General features: G+C 43.9%; 1 protein-coding gene across 8 annotated transcripts in view; it reads right to left on the reverse strand.

Annotated features, from left to right (window-relative positions):
- Window positions 1-18,818, reverse strand: part of FRMD4B (FERM domain containing 4B) — a 324,549-nt gene that overhangs the window by 124,922 nt on the left and 180,809 nt on the right. The window contains exon 1 of one of the 8 annotated variants that reach the window (XM_047850191.1): window positions 5,518-5,522. The exons of 6 other annotated variants lie outside the window; for them this stretch is intronic. The gene's annotated coding sequence lies outside the window, so the exon portion shown is untranslated. Of the gene's footprint in view, window positions 1-2,513; window positions 2,536-5,517; window positions 5,523-18,818 lie in introns of those variants that run through there. One more of the 8 variants, XM_047850188.1, reaches the window with a different exon arrangement.

The following is an 18,818-nucleotide window of genomic DNA, read 5'->3' on the forward strand; positions in this document are numbered from 1 at the left end:
AAAAGATCAACTGATACAACATGAATCCATTAAGGAGTATGTCAAACTCGTACAATATTTCAAGTTACTCTGTTATCGCATAATCCAAATGAATTTTATTTCCTGATTTTAAAAAAGCATCTTTTTTTTCCTTTCCATCATACTTTTCTCAGACTAGTCAATTTTCCTTTTGTCAACACATAATTCTATCCTAGAGAATTAAATAGTAAATGTATTTTTGTGTGTGTGCATGTCTGCCCATCTCATGACAATCACAGCCAGTGGTGGCCATGTTTGTACAACTTGGTCCTAGCCCTTCAGCCTCAGACTTCAGCTGATTGGACCAGGGAACAGACACCTGACTCAAGCTGGGCCAATCAGAGCCTCAGTCCAGAGAATCTGGAATTGGGTCGGAGAGGATGAGAAAGTGGTTGCTGTAGGGGCTGCGGTGTGTGGACAAAAAGGAAAGCAATCTGCAGAGAGAATGAAGGAGACAAGCAGCTGGACCGGGGGCAAGAGAAATCATGCAATCTGAAAGGGAGAGCTCGAGAGAGTTGCTGTCTCTGTTCCTAACGTCTTTCTAGTCACTTGTAGTCACTTCGGCTGGTTCGGGTGAATTCCTGTTCTTGAGTTCCATGAAACACCTCTGTATTCTTTTAATAAATCCACTTCTTCTTTCTTATTGAAACTAACTTGAGTCAGATTCTGCTTCTTGCAACTAAAAGCATCTTTGTAAGATACCACAGGTATCTATACCTAAATCAGAACAAAAGGTTTCCAAAGGATGGACTCCCCACATGATATCATTAATATAGAGAAGTCATCTACTCATAATCACTGATCAACAAATACAACAGCCAAGAGAAAGGCTGACATTGGGGGGTTGGGGAATGAACAAACATCCCAGTAGGTGAAGGGACAAGTCACCACATAAGACAAGCTGGAAAAGGGCAATGCAGATGAACCGGAGGGGAAAAAAATGCTACAGTTTTATGCCCACACTGGCACATCCATGTTCAGTATTCACCGAGCCCTTTCCTCTGTGGGAGGATGCCTCCTCGGGGAGGCCAGAGTACTGCTTTGATCACCTCTAAGCAATAGAGAGGCCTGCCCTTGTCACTTGCTTAAATCAGAGGTTGAAAAGTTGTGGATGTATTTTTTTTTTTTTGTCAGAACAATGCTTATGAATAAATTTTAGTTGATGACATTAGAAATCAGAAGATGCCACTTAAGAAAAATGTAGATGGTATGATCTGGAAACACTGGGCTGGATGTCCTCCATGGCAACATTTGGCCAGGGTAGGGCAGAGCAGCTCCCTCTTTAGATGGGGTTTGTGGTCTCTGCCTCCCCAAAATTTATTATCCGCCAGGTTCCTAGGAGTCCTGTCATGAGAATAAGCAAACCCCTATTTAAGTTCACATGGTACCAGGGAAGAGACAAAACAATGTCAAATGAGGGCCTGCTGCGTACCAGGCCAACTGCCTGACACTTGACCTTCATTAACATATAGTATTTCAACTACTATGCAAGCCTATGAAAGGGGCATCCTCATTTTATTTTGTATTGTTTTGTTTTGGGGGACATCCTCAATTTAAGCACCAGGAAACCACGGCCTGAGAAATGATGTAAGTTGCATAAGCATTCTAAGCCAGACTTGGGCTCAAAATCATATTTTATCTCTTACTAGCTGTGTTACCTTGGAGAAGATACTTAACCTTTCTGAGCCTCATAAGCAATGTCCTGGTAGCTTTCAATCTGATACCCCTGAGAATGAAATAAACCACTTCGACAAAGACAATTATTATACTCCTTATTTGCCTAAAATTTAACAAATAGCTAATAAATCTTCCTATAATTCATTTATTCTCCCATCAAAAACATTTTTATTTTTTAATTTAGAGAGCGATGGAGAGCATGAGTGGGGGTGGGGGGCAGGGGGAGACAGAGAGAGGGAGAGAGAGAGTCCCAAGCAGGCTTTGTGCTGTCAGAGAGGAGCCCAGTGAGGGGCTCGATCCCATGAACCCTGAACCCTGAGATCATGATTTAAGCTGAAATCAAGAGCCAGATGCTTAACTGACTGAGCCACCCAGGTGCCCCTAAACATTTTTCTTTTTTCTTTTAAGTTTATTTATCTATTTGAGAGAGAGAGAGAGAGAGAGGGAGAGAGAGAGAGAGAGGAAATCCTAAGCAGTTTCCACACTATCAGCACAGAGCCTGATGCGGGGCTCAAACTCATGAAATGTGAGATCATGACCTGAGCTGAAACCAAGAGTCGGACACTTAACTGATGGAGCCACCCAGGCGCCCCCAGAATCACTTTTGAACTCCATAGACACCATCCGAACATTTTCAGGCTTGACCCCTCCCCAGTGGCACCCCTCCTCACGTGGAATAAAAACATTAAAAAATCATCTCTTTGGAAAGTTTCACTTACCACCCACACAGACTTGATACCCTTCCTGCCACTTCCTCTTCCATTCAACCCCAGGAAGATGAAGATTAAAAATCGTACATATTGGATTAAAACTCCCACCTCAGTCTGTGGCTGCCCTGTGTTTGCTCCCCAGTTGGTGGAGTGGGTCCTCTGATGCTAAGCGCTGGGTGCTGGTGGAAGGACCTTGTCCATCTGGTCACCGGTCAAATGAGGAAGAGCAGAGGGAAGTGAGAATTGGGCACAGGCCAGACCTCTGGCTTCGGGGTGTGCCCTGAGGCCCTGACCTGTAGCCCATAGTGGGGTTCAAGTCTGTGTGAAAACGCCCCACCCCCAGCCCCCAATACCACGACCTGATTTAGGAGGGAAGAGAGGAGGAAGACTTGGTAAGAAATCCAAAGGCGAGTCCAGATAGGGCAGTGTGGGACCATTCATAACAACCAGGGTCAACTCATAAAGTAAGAGGAAATCACAACTACAGAAAAAGACCAGAACTTCAGCCCTGCTTGGGTTTTGCACTAGTGGTTCTTTGGAACAAGGAAATACGAAAGCTTGGTAAGGGAAGCGGCAAGCTGCTTTCTTTTTTTCTTTCTTCTTCTCTCTTGTTCTTTTGACCTTTTCTGAAAGCCTAGCATGAGAGGGTCTACCCCATAAAAAATGACTCCTCAGGATTTTTTGCGGGGTGACCCATCCGAAGTCTAATTCGCCATCATCCCTTGCCTGGATATGTGCAAAACCGGCTGTCTAACCAGGCTCCATGCTTTTATTTGAGTCCTGTAAGGATCCAAACTCCACATGGCTATGCCTCTCAAATACAGATGAAATCCCTTCACTTTCTTGCTTAAAATTGCCCAAACTCCTTACCTTGTCAACAATGTCCACACAACCAACCCCTTACCCTCTCTAATTTTATTTCCAAGCCATCTGCCTTTGTACTAACATACTATCCACACTGGCCTTCTTTTCGTTTTCAAAATAAAGGTTGTTCCTCCTTTGAAATTTTGCATTTGCTGTTCCCTCTGGAATGCCCTTCCCTGGGTCATTGCATGATTAGGTCCTTTCACATCTTTCAGATCTTAAATCAAAAGCCACTGTTTCTAAGAGGACTGTCCTCAGAACAAAGTGGAGACTGGATACTCTCTCATATCATGCTGCTTTATTTTCTTTATAGCTAATACTTTTTGTTAGTTTTTTGTTTTTCTGTCATCTTTTTTTTTTAAAGCTTATTTATTTATTTTGAGAGAGACAGAGAGAGTGTGGGGGATGGACAGAGAGAGAGGGAGACAGAGAATCCCAGAGAATCTCTGCACTGTCAGCAAGGAGCCTGATGTGGGGCTCAAACTCATGAACTATGAGATCATGACCTGAGCCCAAATCAAGAGTTGAATGCTTAACCCACTTAGCCAGCCAGGTATCCCTCTGTCCTTATCTTTCACCATCAGAATGTTAAATTTCATGGCAGAGACCTTGATAGATTTGTTCACTACTGTATCCCCAGGGCCTAGAACAGTGTCTGCAGGGTAAGGATGTGGTCAATAAATACCTGAGTGAAGGAACGCCTTTATTGCTCAGAACATAGACACAGTTAATAATGAAATAAGTTCACAAATGATTTAAATTTGCATAATTTGCATAGCATAATGTAAAGTGAGGATGTTCTGAAACACCTCCCAAGCCTTGGCCCAGACAGACTCTCTACATAACAAACAAGCTTTCTACCCTGAAAACAAGGTGTGCTATTAAACTCTTCATCAGATGAGATATTCTGGAAGAACTGGAGAGAGGTAGAAGGGTGTATCTAGGACGTTCTTACTTTGGGATCTATTGAGTGGACGGAGTTTTATATTTCGCCCAAATGATGTCAATCCTAGCTGAACAGGGGCTCCTTTATATCATCTCTGGGTGTTGACTGAATATGAGCTATTGACACTCCCGTTCAGAGAATGGCCTAGACTGACACAGATGTCTCCATACCGAGTCAGCTGTGATTTTCCTTCGAGTTCTTTCAAGATGGTGCCTACCCTCCCAATGTGCAATCATTGGGAACCTCTTTTACCATTCTCAACGAACGATTCTCCTAGCTTCTATAACCACTTACTATGTCATGTGAGTGCACGTGCAAGTTTCTCCTCTCATGCTACTTACATTCCTAGGAGGTGAAGAGTTTTACAATTTAGATTCTGTAGATGACAAAAGTGAAGTGCAGAGAGGTTAGGTAACTTGTCTTGGGTCATGTTACTATGAACTGGGGTGGAATCTCAGGTTCCCTTAGTTGCATAGGAGCAGGACTCCTGTGTGTCTTGTAGGTTCACTGGGAGTAGAGGGAAAAAGGGAGGCAGTGAGACAGAGAGGGGCAGGTGGCATAAAAGCAGCAAAGGGAGAAAGGAAAATTGGCTGGGTGACGAGAATGATAAAGAAGCGGAGAATTCCGTTTTCCAAAGACAAAACTGGGTAACTGAGTGATCGGACTTAGGAAAAATGTTAACAATAATTAATGGCCATTGACTGCGTGCCTGGCACTAATCCGAGCCCTCTCCTTTATTTACATGGGCTGTTTAAATTCATTTTCAATTATGTTTTTATTTTATTTTATCTTATTAAATTATTTTTAGTAATCTCAACTCCCAATGTGGGGCTTGAACTCACGATCCCAGATTAAGAATTACATGTTCCACTGACTGAACCTGCCATGTGCCCCTAAATTCATTTCATAACAAGCCTGTGAGGCAGATTCCAACACTAGCTTCATTTTGTAGATGAGAAAAATCGAGGCTCCGAGAAGGTAAATGACTGACTCCAGCTCCACAAAGGCACAAAGATGGGAGGAGTCTCAGAAAGGTAGAAACACAGGCATTCTGACTGCAGAATCTGTGGCCTTCACTGCTATATTACTTCTGCTGTAAGGTATTTCCCATCTAATAGGGCTTATATGTTAAAAGACATAGCTGAGGCATTTAACATATCATCCTGACCACCAAGTAAAACACTGTTTTGGAAGAGCCGCATTTAGATTCACCAAACCAGAGTTTCCGGGCTCAGGTCACTATGTGGCACCGAGGCCAGAAGAGGCACAAGGCTTTTGCAATCACTATTCCTTGGCTACCACCTGGCCCTGCACTGAAAAAAAAAAATATATATATATATATATATATGGGCAGCTGCTAAAAACAGTGTCTATATGTTTGTTATTGATTTTCACTGAACATCAGGATGGACTTCATCCCCCCTGCTCCTCCTGCTTGGGCTGCTGGCTCTGTCATGCTTATGTGAACACTCTGGGCACAGGATGACATTTATCAATGACGCTTATCATTTATTTGGGTCTGACTCCACAACACTTTGGGCTTAAGATACAGTCTAGAACACAATGCCATTAACATAGTGTCGGTCTGAAACAGGTTTTCATTCATTTGCTCGACTAATATTTATTGAGCACTTTCAAAGTGTAAGCACTGCTCTGGGTAGGAATAGACATCATAATGCTATGAGGGCCGTCTTGTGTATTGTAGGATGTCTAGCAACATCCCTGGCCTCTACCCACCAGATGTCAGTAACACCTCCACCCTGCTTGTGGCCACCAAATATATCTCCAGACATTGCCAAATGTCTCCTGCGGGTGGGAGTGGGGGAATCATTCCTGGTTGAGAACAACTGCTCTAGACATAAGGAGAAGAAAAGAAATTATTAACAATTAAACAAATATTTTCAGACTATTGTAAGGGCTCTGAAATAGCTCAACTAGCAACGGAATTAAGTTCTGAGCATCTGTACAACCCGTATCTTACCCTGGAAGTGTGAGAAATTAGGAAATTGATAGACAGAATTTATATTGGACCACTGTTCTTGACAAGAGGCACCCACTACAGATGGAAGGGATAACGCTGTTTTCTGAACATTAGCATTCAACTGCAAACTCCTTTCAGGCAGAGGCTGAAGAAAAGCAAACCAGGAAGGCTGGTCAGGGAACAGCCATTTTCTGCAGCTCCAGCATAAATCTGGCAAGGAATTTTGGTCAGCTTTAGCAGACAGTCTCTGGGGAGGGCAGTCTCATAAAAGACAATCGCTTATCAGATTATAGCCTGATCTCTTAAGGCTGGCGAAAAGAAAGCCCAACTTTCAAAGGAAGAAAGAAATGAAAGAAACAAAACTACGTATTATATCTGGAGCTGAAGGTCATCAGGAGCCCCCAGCCTGGTGTCTGCGAGGTATGCCAGGATTTAGAATCAGGAGGCCTGGATTGTGTCCCAGCTCTGCCATTTAACTAAGAGTAGGGCATCAATATCATGGTATCTCTCTAAATCTCAGTTTCTGCCCCTGTGAAATGAGAATGATAAGAATCAATCTTACTTAGCTTTGTTTGTCTCTTGTATTAATACAGGTTGAACCTCAAATCTACCTCAAAAGTACAGATGATAATCCTATCACCAGTAACATGCTCTATTTATTGGTTATAGATTAGGTGTTAGAGTCTGTGCTAAGTGCCTGGAGTGCATTATCAGCTTTACTCTTACTCTAGTGCACCGAGTACTATGACTAGTGGAAATGATTTGTAAGCTGCTGAGTGCTATTATGTTAACTGTAAGTGGTTATTTTAAGTTGTTTAAACAATTATTTTTCTCAAGGAAAAAGTTCTCCTGGATTATTAAGAGGCCAAGCTGTCAGATTTGAGTTGAAAGTCAATCTACCAGTTAAACCCTGGAGAGAGTGGTCGACCCAGAGCTGAAGATGAATGCCATTCTGATTTCTCAGGGATAATCAACAGACTAACTCAAAACTGCCGTTTTTAGCTGCCCTGGTACCCAAAGCTGGGGAAACACTTATAAACCTTGCTTCTTATCTGATTGTGACCAGGGGGTGTCTTGGGCCTGACCGGCTGCTTTTGTTCTCAACCCACACGAAATGGAAATGAGTGTTATGTCTGAGTCATGTGCTTTGACATCCATGACATGCTCTGAATTCTTACAGCCACCTTGTGAAGCAGGTATTTTTGGCCCTCCGTTTCACACTGAAGGAGTAGAGACCCCAAGAAGTTGAGAACAACTTCCCCATGCTTCCTAGCTACTAAAGGCCTGAGGCAAACTCAACTAAGAGCTCACCCAACAGCAAGTGGGGGAAACAGGTGACATACTGTCATGGGCGAAGCTGCAATGAAAAGCAGGATTCTCTATAGAGATACTCTGCGCTTTTCCAGTGAGAAACTCAGGTTAGGCACCGATGAGAGACCGTCAAATGTTTATTTTCAGAAAACCATGCAGGATATATCCGCCATTCCTTTCCAGAAAGAAACATCCTCTTTACTTAAAACCAGTTGTTAGGCTGTATTTTTAGAAGTCATGGTACAGTATCGAGTCGAAAAAGAAAAGAAAAAACGGGAGGACACGGACATTGTAAACAGGAAAAGTCACCAAGTGTAACCAAGAAAAGCCAAGAGCACAGCCCACGGGCTGGGGTGGGGGATTTTAGCTTTTGTCTGCAGTTCAGGTTCGACCAGAAATGAAGTTCTCCCATCAACTTGTAGAAAATGGAAATTTTGGCTTTGGTGATTATGCAAGGAGCAGACACCCTGTGGTTTGGAAACTTTCTGCTTTGCCAACTGACAGTTTTCTCTTCTCCCGTGAAAAACAGCCTGTAGGAATGAGCGAAAGTACTGCGTCTTTCAAAAACTTAAACGTTAAGACAAGCACAGCTCGGGTGAAGGGATTTTAAAAATAAACTGCAGCACTTGGCAATTGAAAGATATTCTAGGTACCGTTTATTCACTGTACAGCCCATTCGGAAATCTGGGCCGAACGTATGCCATCCACAGAGCACATAAATCACATCTACTGCCCAGGAAACCTAAAGCTGCACAAAAATTAATTAGAAAACCAAAACCAACTTTCCATTTGTTTTGGAGTACACTTTCATTGTCGGAGCTTTCTCGCTTCCATTTTTCACCAACCCCTGTTAGAATGTCTCTGGTTTATGCTTTTCAAAGTCCCTTTGTTCTTTGTGGTCCATGTACAAGTAGAGGCTGAAATCAGTCCTTGGGAAGTTTATAAATAATACAGACGGATTGTATTAGGTTCCAGAGCACTAGCTGGGTTGGTAGAAAAGTCACATTTGGGTAGGGAATTTAGAAAAGCATCACCAAATTGCGAAAACAGAAAAGTCAAGCACGTGCTGGACAACATAGAAAATGTCTCATAATGTCCAGGACTCATTTTACCGTCATGGAAAAAATGCTCCCTTCTCAACCTACAGGCTTCTAACATTTAGTGAAGAAAATTCTTGGTCACTTGTGGCAGCTTGCATTTTCAACGGGATTAAGTCTTCTTAAAAAAAAAAAAAAAATTTTTTTTTTTTTTTTACATTTCTTTATTTTTGAGAGAGAGAGAGAGAGAGCACGCAAACGGAGGAGGGGCAGAGAGAGAGGGAGACACAGAATCTGAAGCAGGCTCCAGGCTCTGAGAAAGGTGTCAGCACAGAGCCCGACACGGGACTCGAACCCACGAACTGTGATATCATCACCTGAGGCAAAGTCGGATGGTTAACTGACTGAGCCACCCAGGTGCGCCCCCTTTTTTTTTTTTTTTGAGGTTAACTCAGGCTTCAGTGATTAAAATGAAACAAACAAACAAAAAAGCTGTGGAAGGCCACAGGTCAAGGAGACAAAGGAAATATGAAAAAGGAGCCATAAGCCATTTCTGAGCCAGAACTAGAAAAATACAATGAGGGGAAAAGAATCTTTCAGGAGAGACAATGGTGATGTGGACTTGTGTCATGGCAACCCATGAGAGCCTACAGTCTCATTTTTGAGCTGGTTGTTAAGCACAACCCAATATTAAAAATTACAGCATATAAACTTACAACAAAATAAATCACATTAAAAATACAGGTAATAAAGGCACCTGGCTGGCTCAGTTGGTGGAGCATGCAACTTCTGATCTCTGGGTAATGAGTTCAAGCCTCACGTTGGGCATGGAGCTTATTTAAAAAAAAAAAATACAGGTAATAAATGCTCAAAACTCATCATTTTCCAGTTATTTGTGTTTTACGATTATCTTTGCTCATGAGGTTATTTATGTCTACTGAGTCAGTAGGGCAGCAATACTATTTAATGGCGGCAGGCTATTGTTCACCTCTTCCCAGTCAGATAACAGCGGTAACGTGAGGTCGGCCAAGGTGAGAGTATATACACCACAGAAATTGGCAAATGCTATATATACATCCGGGCCCTTTTCTCCAGAGAACCTCTTGTTAAACACTTACCAGAATAACCCTGGAGAAATTCAGCGGTCATGATCTCGCGGTTCATGAGTTCGAAGCCCACATCAGACTTGCTGCTGTCACCCTGTCAGCACAGAGCCCTCACTGCATCCTCTGTCCTCCTCTCTCTGCCCCTCACCCGCCTGTGCTCTCTCTCTCTCAAAACAGAAATAAAGTATTAAAAAATAAATAAAATGGGACTAATGATACCTACCAACAGAGCACCTAGCCTGGCAGACAGAGGCCAACAAAAAAGATACCTGTTACACCTTAGTATGATACCTCCCCAAATCCCCAGGACACAAGCTCACTGCTGAGGGTCTGCTGATCAAGGACTGCACTCCTTTCAAATGCTCGGGGCCGTTTGCTTTTCCTGTTCTCTTGCCACTGGAAGGGAAGTTTCATTTACTGCTGCTCTCCTAGCTCCCGAAACAGTGCTGAGCCCATCGCGGGGCTTAATAAATACGTGTGGAATGAATTTTCCTTTATTTCCATCTGCTGCTCTGCTTCTGAGTCTTCTCCCTCTTTCTGTCAAGGTCTCCTTGGCAAGTGAGTTAACACCTTTGCCTGTTAATCACCAGATCGCAACCAGCTGTGGTCCTATCTTTCTGGAATCTATCAAACCAGTGGAACTCTTCTCCCTGCCGTGGGCGGCCGCCGTGACCTTACAGCACGGGTGAAAGGCATTTCCAGCTTTTTCATTCACAAGCAGTACTGAGCATGTATCATTATGCTCTGTCGGCAAGTTTCTTCCCGCTTGCACTGCTGCCGTTTGGATCTCAGTTCCGCTCGGCCTCCGGCAGAAGGGACCAAGTCTTGTGAGAGGAAATCTCACCCAACATATGCAGCTGTATCCAGGGAACCAAATATTTTCCCCTGTGGCCCTGCCTCAGCACTGCTGCTTGGACTTGCTGTTCTGGAATAGCCTCTCTGAGGGCGGTGAGGGGCTGGGTCACTTAAAAAAGCATGGGTGCTTCTGGAAAGAGCGGCCTGGATGGGAGCTTATGCAGACTCACTGGGAAATCATTAAGTTCTGGAATTCCTAGTGCCTTTTCCATCATACTTGCTTTAGTCAGGGGGATAACACAGGGGGGAGCCTGCCCACTTAGCCACTGGGTGCAGGGCAGTGGTTTGGGAACAGCCCCGCAGATGTCAGATGGATAAAACGTCTCAGCCTGGTTCTGCCTCTAACTGGCCGGAGACTTCAGACAAGCCACTCAGCTACTCTCTGAGTAGCTGCTGTGACACGGGAATATTTTTGCCTCACACATGGTAAGCATTCCATAAGAAGCAGCTATTGTTACTTTTTAAAATACAGGGTATTATTTGGAAGGGTGAAGGTCAAGAGTATAGGCTCTGGAGTCAGACAGACTTGGGTTTCAACCCCAGCTCTGCTCTTCAGCTCCTGTGTGGCCTTGTTCAGGTGACCTGACTTCTTTTGAGCCTTGTTTTCCCCATCTGAAAATGCGAATACTAATAGTTCCCACTTCCTAGGGCTGGGGGTGGGGGTGGGGTCATATGAAATAATACACATAAAATACTTAGGCAGAGCACATGCACGTTTTAAGAGTATTATTATACCTTTCACCAATAAAAACCAAGCAATTGCTACACACACTCCTTCAGGGTAGATGTTCTCAAAGGCCATGTTCCGGCGCTAAGCAGGTCCTACTCTGCCCTTGAACTCTACCGCAGAGAAAGGAGCAAGTAATATAAATTACTATTATATTAGTACTAATGCCACTTTTCCTGTCTACAGTGCTTAAACTTTCAAAGTGCCTTCATTTCTACTTTTTCTTTTAAACTTTACAAGTTTTAACACGCCAGAGTGTCCTGTCCCTATTTCATAAATGAGGCCACAGAAGCCTCCAAAGAAGGGATGTGACTTCTTCGTGGTCACACAGCTAGACAGAGCTGAGACTCTAGATTGTAGTTCCTGCTTTCTACTGCCTCATTCTCCTGACCTTTACAAAATATTCACTAAGGAGTCAAGTTGAAAACAACAACAACAACTAAAATACATGTTAGCTCCTACATGCGATGTTTCATCTTGTGCATTTGACAGTGGGATGACTTTCATTAGCAGGAAATTAGAATTGTAAGGAGAATACAGTTCTCCCAACCCATGGGTCCTTTGGGAATCTTCAATGCTCCATCAGCACGTTCCTGGCTGCCTCAAGTGCTCACTTTGCCCATCCCCGAAGCCTTTTCTTAAAGTCAATGAAAAGAAATGCACTTTTAAAAAACTGGAGAATTTTGGGTCACCTGGGAGGCTCAGTTGGTTAAGCATCTGACGTCAGCTCAGGTCATGATCTCACTGTTTGTGAGTTCGAGCCCCACACCGGGCTCTGTGCAGACAGCTCAGAGCATGGAGCCTTCTTCAGATTCTGTGTCTCCCTCTCTCTGCCCCTCCCCTGCTCATGCTCTGTCTCTCAGTAATAAATAGACGTTAAAAAAATTTTTTTTTTAATTGGAGAATTTTATAACAGCCCTGGTGATGAAAGTCCTGGTTTTTCTGGGTTGAGAACTATTATTCTAACTACTGACACCTTTTGAGTCCTAGAGGGTTTAAGGCACTGGAGCGGGGAACAGTTTTATCAAAGAGATGTGATTTATTTATACAAAGAAAGTGGCCCCTGTGGTGCTGGCAGGGACTGAAAGTGGGGGACCTGCAGAAGTCACCCCTAGGTTTCCACAAACATTGTGGCTGGGAATTAGGAGTATTTGTAGAACTTTGTTTTGTTCCATTACAATGCCTTTCCCTTTGTGTTAGAGGCAAGCGATGTTTCGCTCAGTTCTTACTGAGATTCATGTGTGTCTCCTTCCCCGCCTCCATAATGGTTAAGTTATTAATGAAAATAGCATGGAAGGCAACCTGGGCTAGTTTTTTTTTTCCTGTAACTGGATAATACTCCATTTTATTTAAAAAAAAATTTAAATGTTTATTTATTTATTTTGAGAGACAGAGAGAGACAGAGAGAGAGAGAGAGAGAGAGAGAGAGAGAGAGAGAGAGAGCATGAGCAGGGGAGGTGCAGAGAGAAAGGGAGACACAGAATCTGAAGCAGGCTCCAGGCTCTGAGCTGTGACCACAGAGCCCGACATGGGGCTCGAACTCACAAACCATGAGATCATGACCTGAGCTGAAGTTGGATGCTTAACCAACTGAGCCACCCAGGCACCCCAATAGTATTCCATTTTATCATTGCTTCCCTCTGATTACAGAATACCAAATTTCCACCAAATTGTCAACAGTCTCCATTTTGCTGGCTTCATTCATTGATTTATTTGGTTTGCTCTGCAGTGAATGAATATTTTTTGACCACCTACTGTGTGTCAGGCTCTTGGGCATAAAATAATAACTGTACCTTTTGTTTGGTGGGTGGGGAATCAGACAAATAAATATAATGCCATAATGGAAGTGATCAGAAATTATTCTTCTTTGGTGTACAGATAATGAGATGGGTCATTTTAAGTGACCTTCCCACTTTCCTAATCAAGACTGGGCAGAGGTGAAAAGGGCAAATCTTTTTTTTTTTTTTGTAGGTTTCTAAAAAATATTTTCTTTTAATTTATTTTGAGAGAGAGAGAGAGAGAGAGAGAGAGAGAGAGAGAGAGCAGGAGGAGAAGCAGAGAGACAGAAAAGAGAGAGAATCCTAAGCAAGTTCTGAGGCCATCAGAGCAGAGTCTGATGCGGAGCTCGATCCCACCAGCTGTGAGATCACGACCTGAGCTGAAATCAAGAGTCAGACGCTTAACCGACTGAGCCACCCAGGTGTCCCCAAAATGGCAAATCTTTTGCATCACTGTTCAGTAGAACTCTCTGTGATGCAGGAAATGATGTGGAGTGTGTTGGCTCTTGGATATGGCCGACCCTCTAACGATAGTGGATAATCACGTGTGTCAGCCTCAAGGCGACGTCCCAGAGGAAGAGAAAGAAAATGGTGGGTTTCACAGCTTCTTTAATTGCTGGCTCTGTGGCCTTGGGCATTTGATTAAACTTTTTTGAGCCATCATTTTCTCATTTGTAAAATGGGAGGATAGAATTGTAATCCTTAGCACAGATCTCCTCACCTCAAATGAATGGGATTTTCTGCCCCCCCCCCCTTTTCTTCCTGCCTGTGATAACCTGGGGTGAAAATTAAGTGATAGGACTGGAATTAAGTAATTTGGGAAAAAGCCTTGGAAAATTTGCTCCTTTCCCTTGGCTGTTGGATAACTCTGGTTGAGCAGAGTAATCTGCAGGGCCCAGTAAATTTTGACTGCATCCTTCCCATGAGGTACTTTGAGTCAACAGCCCTCCGGTTTCAGGAGAACTTAGGCCGGAGGTCTAAAGTCTGAATGCCTGGCTTCAGATCTCAGCGAGACTATTTTATCCAGTATGTGATTACCATCCATTCCGGGATTCACAAATAGTTATCACGCTGTCATTGGGTGCCAGAATTTATCACAGACTCGGGATATTCAGCAGGGACACAGCCAAGGAGCTCCTTTCTTATAGGCTCACTAGTAGAGGAGACAGCCAACAAAGAAACCAACCAATCCATAGGATGGTTTCAGATCACGCTGAGGACCATGAAAACAAGAACACAGAATAACGTGATGCAGGAAAATTACTACGTTAGCGTTGTCAGGAAGGGGCTACTTGAGGAAATGACACTTAATCTGGATGGGAATGATAAGGACTTAGTCTTGGGAATATCTGGGAAAAGAACGTTCCAGACAGACGGCCAAATAAGTGCTAATGCCCTGTGGCAGCAGTATGCCTTGTTTAAGATACATGGCACAACTTTTTTTTTTTTCACTACTGCACTCTTAAGGATCCTCTCTAGACATTTTTCCCCCTAGTGCTCTCCTTCTCCGTGACAGATATATTGTATTCCTGTTGGGTGGAGTTGAGCTTTGGAGGGCCACAAACTAGCGCAATGTCTATGGGGTTTTCTTTTGTTTGTTTTGTTTTTTGTCCCTCAAGAGCCAAGGTTCACTCCCTTGGGAGTGACGACTCATCACTTCTCAGTGATGAGACTCAGAGACTTCAACAGTTTAAAAAAAAAAATGGCAGCAAGTGTGGCTGGAGCTTGGCCACCAAAAGGAAAAGGACAGGGGAGACAAGGTCACAGAGTTCATCAGTGGTTCTCGAAGTGTGGTCCCTACCGTCCAGAGCTTGTTAGAAATGCAGAGTGGCGCTCAGCCATCTGCTTTAGCAAGCCCTCCAGGTCACTCGGATACACACAGAAGTCTGAAAAACACTGGGCTGTGTCATTGACTTCACTGTGGGCTGTCGTAAGGAACACGGGCTTTATTTTAAATGCAGGGGAAGGCTATTGGAGGCTTCTAGGTATAGGGGAGACATGATCTGGGGACACCTATACAAGAAAAATCTGGTTACTATGAGATTAGGGCAGAGAGGGACAAAAGCGGAAGAAAGAGAAACAAGCCCTCTGGTTCTTATCTGTAAATGGAGATATGAATATGACCAACTTCATAAGGTTAGTTGTGAGGAATAAATGAATGAATACATGTAAGGCACTTAGCACAGAGCTTGGCACACAGTCTGCACCAATGCCTATTAAAACTATTGTTTTGCCTCTTACTTGTCTCTTACAAACACCTACTGGTTAGTATCCAAATACAGATGCCCCACCCCCTTGAGATCCCTCTGGTTTTTTTGGCCAGTGTTGCTAATTCAGGTGCTGGTGGGCTGGTAAAGTATCTCTTGGGCTAGTAAATCTGTAACATGTTTACCGGCTGCTTCCGGTCACGGGGAAGATCCATGGTGTTCTATTTAGTTCTGTTTTGTTTTGTTTTTCCCTATGAAATCTAACTTTTGGCCTAGACAATGAAACTTAATGTAAAACCCAAGCGTGAGAATCGGTTCTATCATTAACATTGGATGTTTTTCACATCTGTAATATAAGAAGTGCCCTGCGCGGGGAGGCAACATGGTGTAGGGTGAAGCCTGGGTGGGCTTGGACATTGGATGCCAGCCCTGACTCTGCCGGTCGGACCTTGGGCAGTCGTGTTTCGCCCCTGTAAATCGGTTTCTTTAACTGAAAAGTATGGAGAGTAACAGAACCTGGCTACCTCATGGATCTGAGGCTGAAACACCAGAATGCATGGGAAGCAACTAACATAGCGTCAGCCACAAAGTGTGAGCCATGATGATGATGATGATGATGATGATGATGATGATGATTGAACCAGCCACAGGGGCAACGTGGCTGTGTGGACCCTTATGGAACACTGTAGTTCTGCAGGCCCCAGGAAAGGCAGAAAACATGTTTGGCTTGGAAAAGACACCAATGGGACAGGTGGCTGACACACATAAACATCCTCAAGCAGGTTGTTTTGTATCCATAAGAGTAAGCAGATCTGAAATAATCTAGTCAGCTCAGGAGAACTCCCCTGGATTTCTTTACATTATAGGCTCCCGAGAGGGTCTTTATGGCGGGGGGAGGGGGGGTTTAACTTTAGAACTGATCGAATTCAGTCAGAAGAAAGCTCCCCTCCCTTACGCAGTCCACCTGGCCTTGCCCCTACTACCCTCCCCCCACCCCCCGCCCCACTTCCTGCCTAGTCTTCCCTCCCTCTCTGGGCTCCAGCCACCTGGTTCTCTCCTAGTTTTTCTTCTGTGTGATATTCTTCCCACCTCAAAGCACAAGAGAGGGTGGCAAGTGCCCATCTAATGCCATTTATCCTTAAAAACATAGACTAAAAGTCATTTTATCGTTGTAGAAGCCATTGTGTCGTTGTTACCATTAAAGACTCGGGACTCAGACTGCTTGAGGCTCAAATCCTAATTTAGCTAATTTGCTAACGGCATGGCCACGAGCAAAGGACCTCATCTCTCTGTTACTCACTTTCCTGATCTGCGTGATGGATACAATAGTGGTGTCTTGCTCTGGGTTTAAATGAGCTGGTGCATATAGCGTGTCTGGAATAGCTCCTGGCTCTGTCAATGATACGGTGTTACTTTTTCTTTTAGCTCTCTGTACTTCTCTTTGTAGTACTTTTTACAGTTGTGATTAAATAACGATGTACTTTGTTTATGGTATCTTTCTCCAGGGAGCCTATCTGCCTCTTAATCTCTCTTTCTTAGCTTGTAGCATTCGCCCTGAAAAGGCACTGTGCTTTTCAGCAGAGAGGGAGAGGGAGAGAATCCCAAGCAGGATCCGAGCTGTCAGCACAGAACCCAATGTGGGGCTCGAACTCACAAACCGTAAGATCATGACCTGAGCCGAAACCAAGGAAGAGTCCGTGGCTTAACCAACTGAGCCACAAAGGTGCCCCGATGAGTAGTTTATTTTAAAAAGAAGGAAAAGAGGATGATGCAAAGCAGGATTTGTGGGTGTGTAGGAGCTCACTACTTGTTCTAATAAAGAGGGGTGCTTGCAGCTTGAGGTGGGCGCTTGGGGACGTGCACGGTTTCCGCAAACAACGTTCAGTTGCTCTACGTCGAACTGCCAAATCTGATTTTCAGATGAATCCCTGAAGCCAGATGGCTGTTCTACTGGTGAACAGAGCAATTACCTTCAGGTTCCGCTAGAGTGACCTTACTCTCAACTCAACACAAGGCCAAGTACCAAGATGGAGCCAGCTTCCTCCACACCCTGGTTGTTGCTAAAGGTACGACTCCTGTCCCCAGAGGAGCAGAATAAACAGCCTCGGAGGAGGAGGTGGCAGGACTCGCTCTTGGATTCTAAGTCCCTTCTACAGAGCCCGTGTCAATTCCAGGACACCACACTTGTATGGGCTAAAACAAGGTTAGGTACTCAAAAGTTCCAGAAAAACTCATTTCTTGGGCATCACACAGAGGCCAACTCGTTTCTCACCATTTCTCTGAAAGACACACTGTTTATTCTAGTTCTTTAGCTGGAATCCACAGACCTCTCACAGGTCTATTAATGAGGTTAGAGAGGCTTGAAAACATCGTCCCTTCCCCCAACATAAGCAAAATGTGTTGGTGAGAATCTTGCCAGGAAGACTTTCTATAACTTTGATCAGATTTGTATTGGGTCCATATCCTTACAGTCATTTAGAACCAGGTCCTTTACAAGGTGGACAACTTGACCTGAAGGTCAAGGTCGAAGGCTGCAATGGACACATTGCAATTACTGATTCGTGAACTTGTGCCCAGTGACATCCAGACAAATGACCACAGGGTCGGGTAAGCCCCATGTGTCCAAAACGATGGAAGGCTGGTAAACAGCCTTACAATGGCAAGATGTGCAGAGATCCAAATGTGGGGTGATGAATAACTGATTCATATTTACGCTACCGTGAACGTAAAGGGCCCTGAAGAAAATTACCCATTCATTACTGTGCACACCCTATCTTCTGCTGCTGTCTATTTTCATGACACTTTATTTCCTGTACTTGGGCTACATGAAAAATAATACTATTAAATAATATTAAGTTAATATATTTTATTATGTATATATAAAAATGTATTAGACATTATAATATATAATATATATTAAGAACCTATAATAAGAATGTATATCATAATATACTAGCTAATATTAATTGCCCTTTATTGGGGGTGGCTTCAGTGCCAGAGGCTAACTCTAATCTCAACAACCTTATAAGGTAATTGTAACGATCCCCATCAGAGGGTCAGCTCCTAAGTGGCAAAGCAGGGTTTACAGGCTAAGGTGCAGAACACTGCACTCTTACCACTTCCTCTCTCTCTGGTTTCATTTAGACAGAGCCCATCAAAACCAGAACTTTTACCAGTGGGCCGCTAGGTATGTTAGGTGTCACTGTTGCAGTCGGCATTGTCTGATTTCTACCTAAATACACCCTTGTCAGTTTAGCCCTTTGACCTCAAAAACAGATGAAATTCCGCTATTCACAGCCATTTCCCAACAAGAGCTTTTTTTTTAAATGTTTATATTCGAGAGAAAGAGAGAGAGTGTGTGTAAGCATGAGTGGGGGAGGGACACAGAGAGAGAAACAGAATCTGAGGCAGCCAGCCTTCAGGCTCTGAGCTGTCCGCACAGAGCCCGACATAGGGCTTGAACTCACAAACGGAGAGATCATGACCTGAGCTGAAGTCAGACACTTAACTGATTGAGCCACCCAGGCGCCCCTCCTGCCGAAAGCTTTTTACACTCCCCAAGAGTGAGTGGCAAATGAAATACAAGTGAAGCTTGTAAGAG

The sequence above is a fragment of the Prionailurus viverrinus genome, chromosome A2 (assembly GCF_022837055.1).
Source record: "Prionailurus viverrinus isolate Anna chromosome A2, UM_Priviv_1.0, whole genome shotgun sequence".
Lineage (NCBI taxonomy): Eukaryota > Metazoa > Chordata > Mammalia > Carnivora > Felidae > Prionailurus > Prionailurus viverrinus.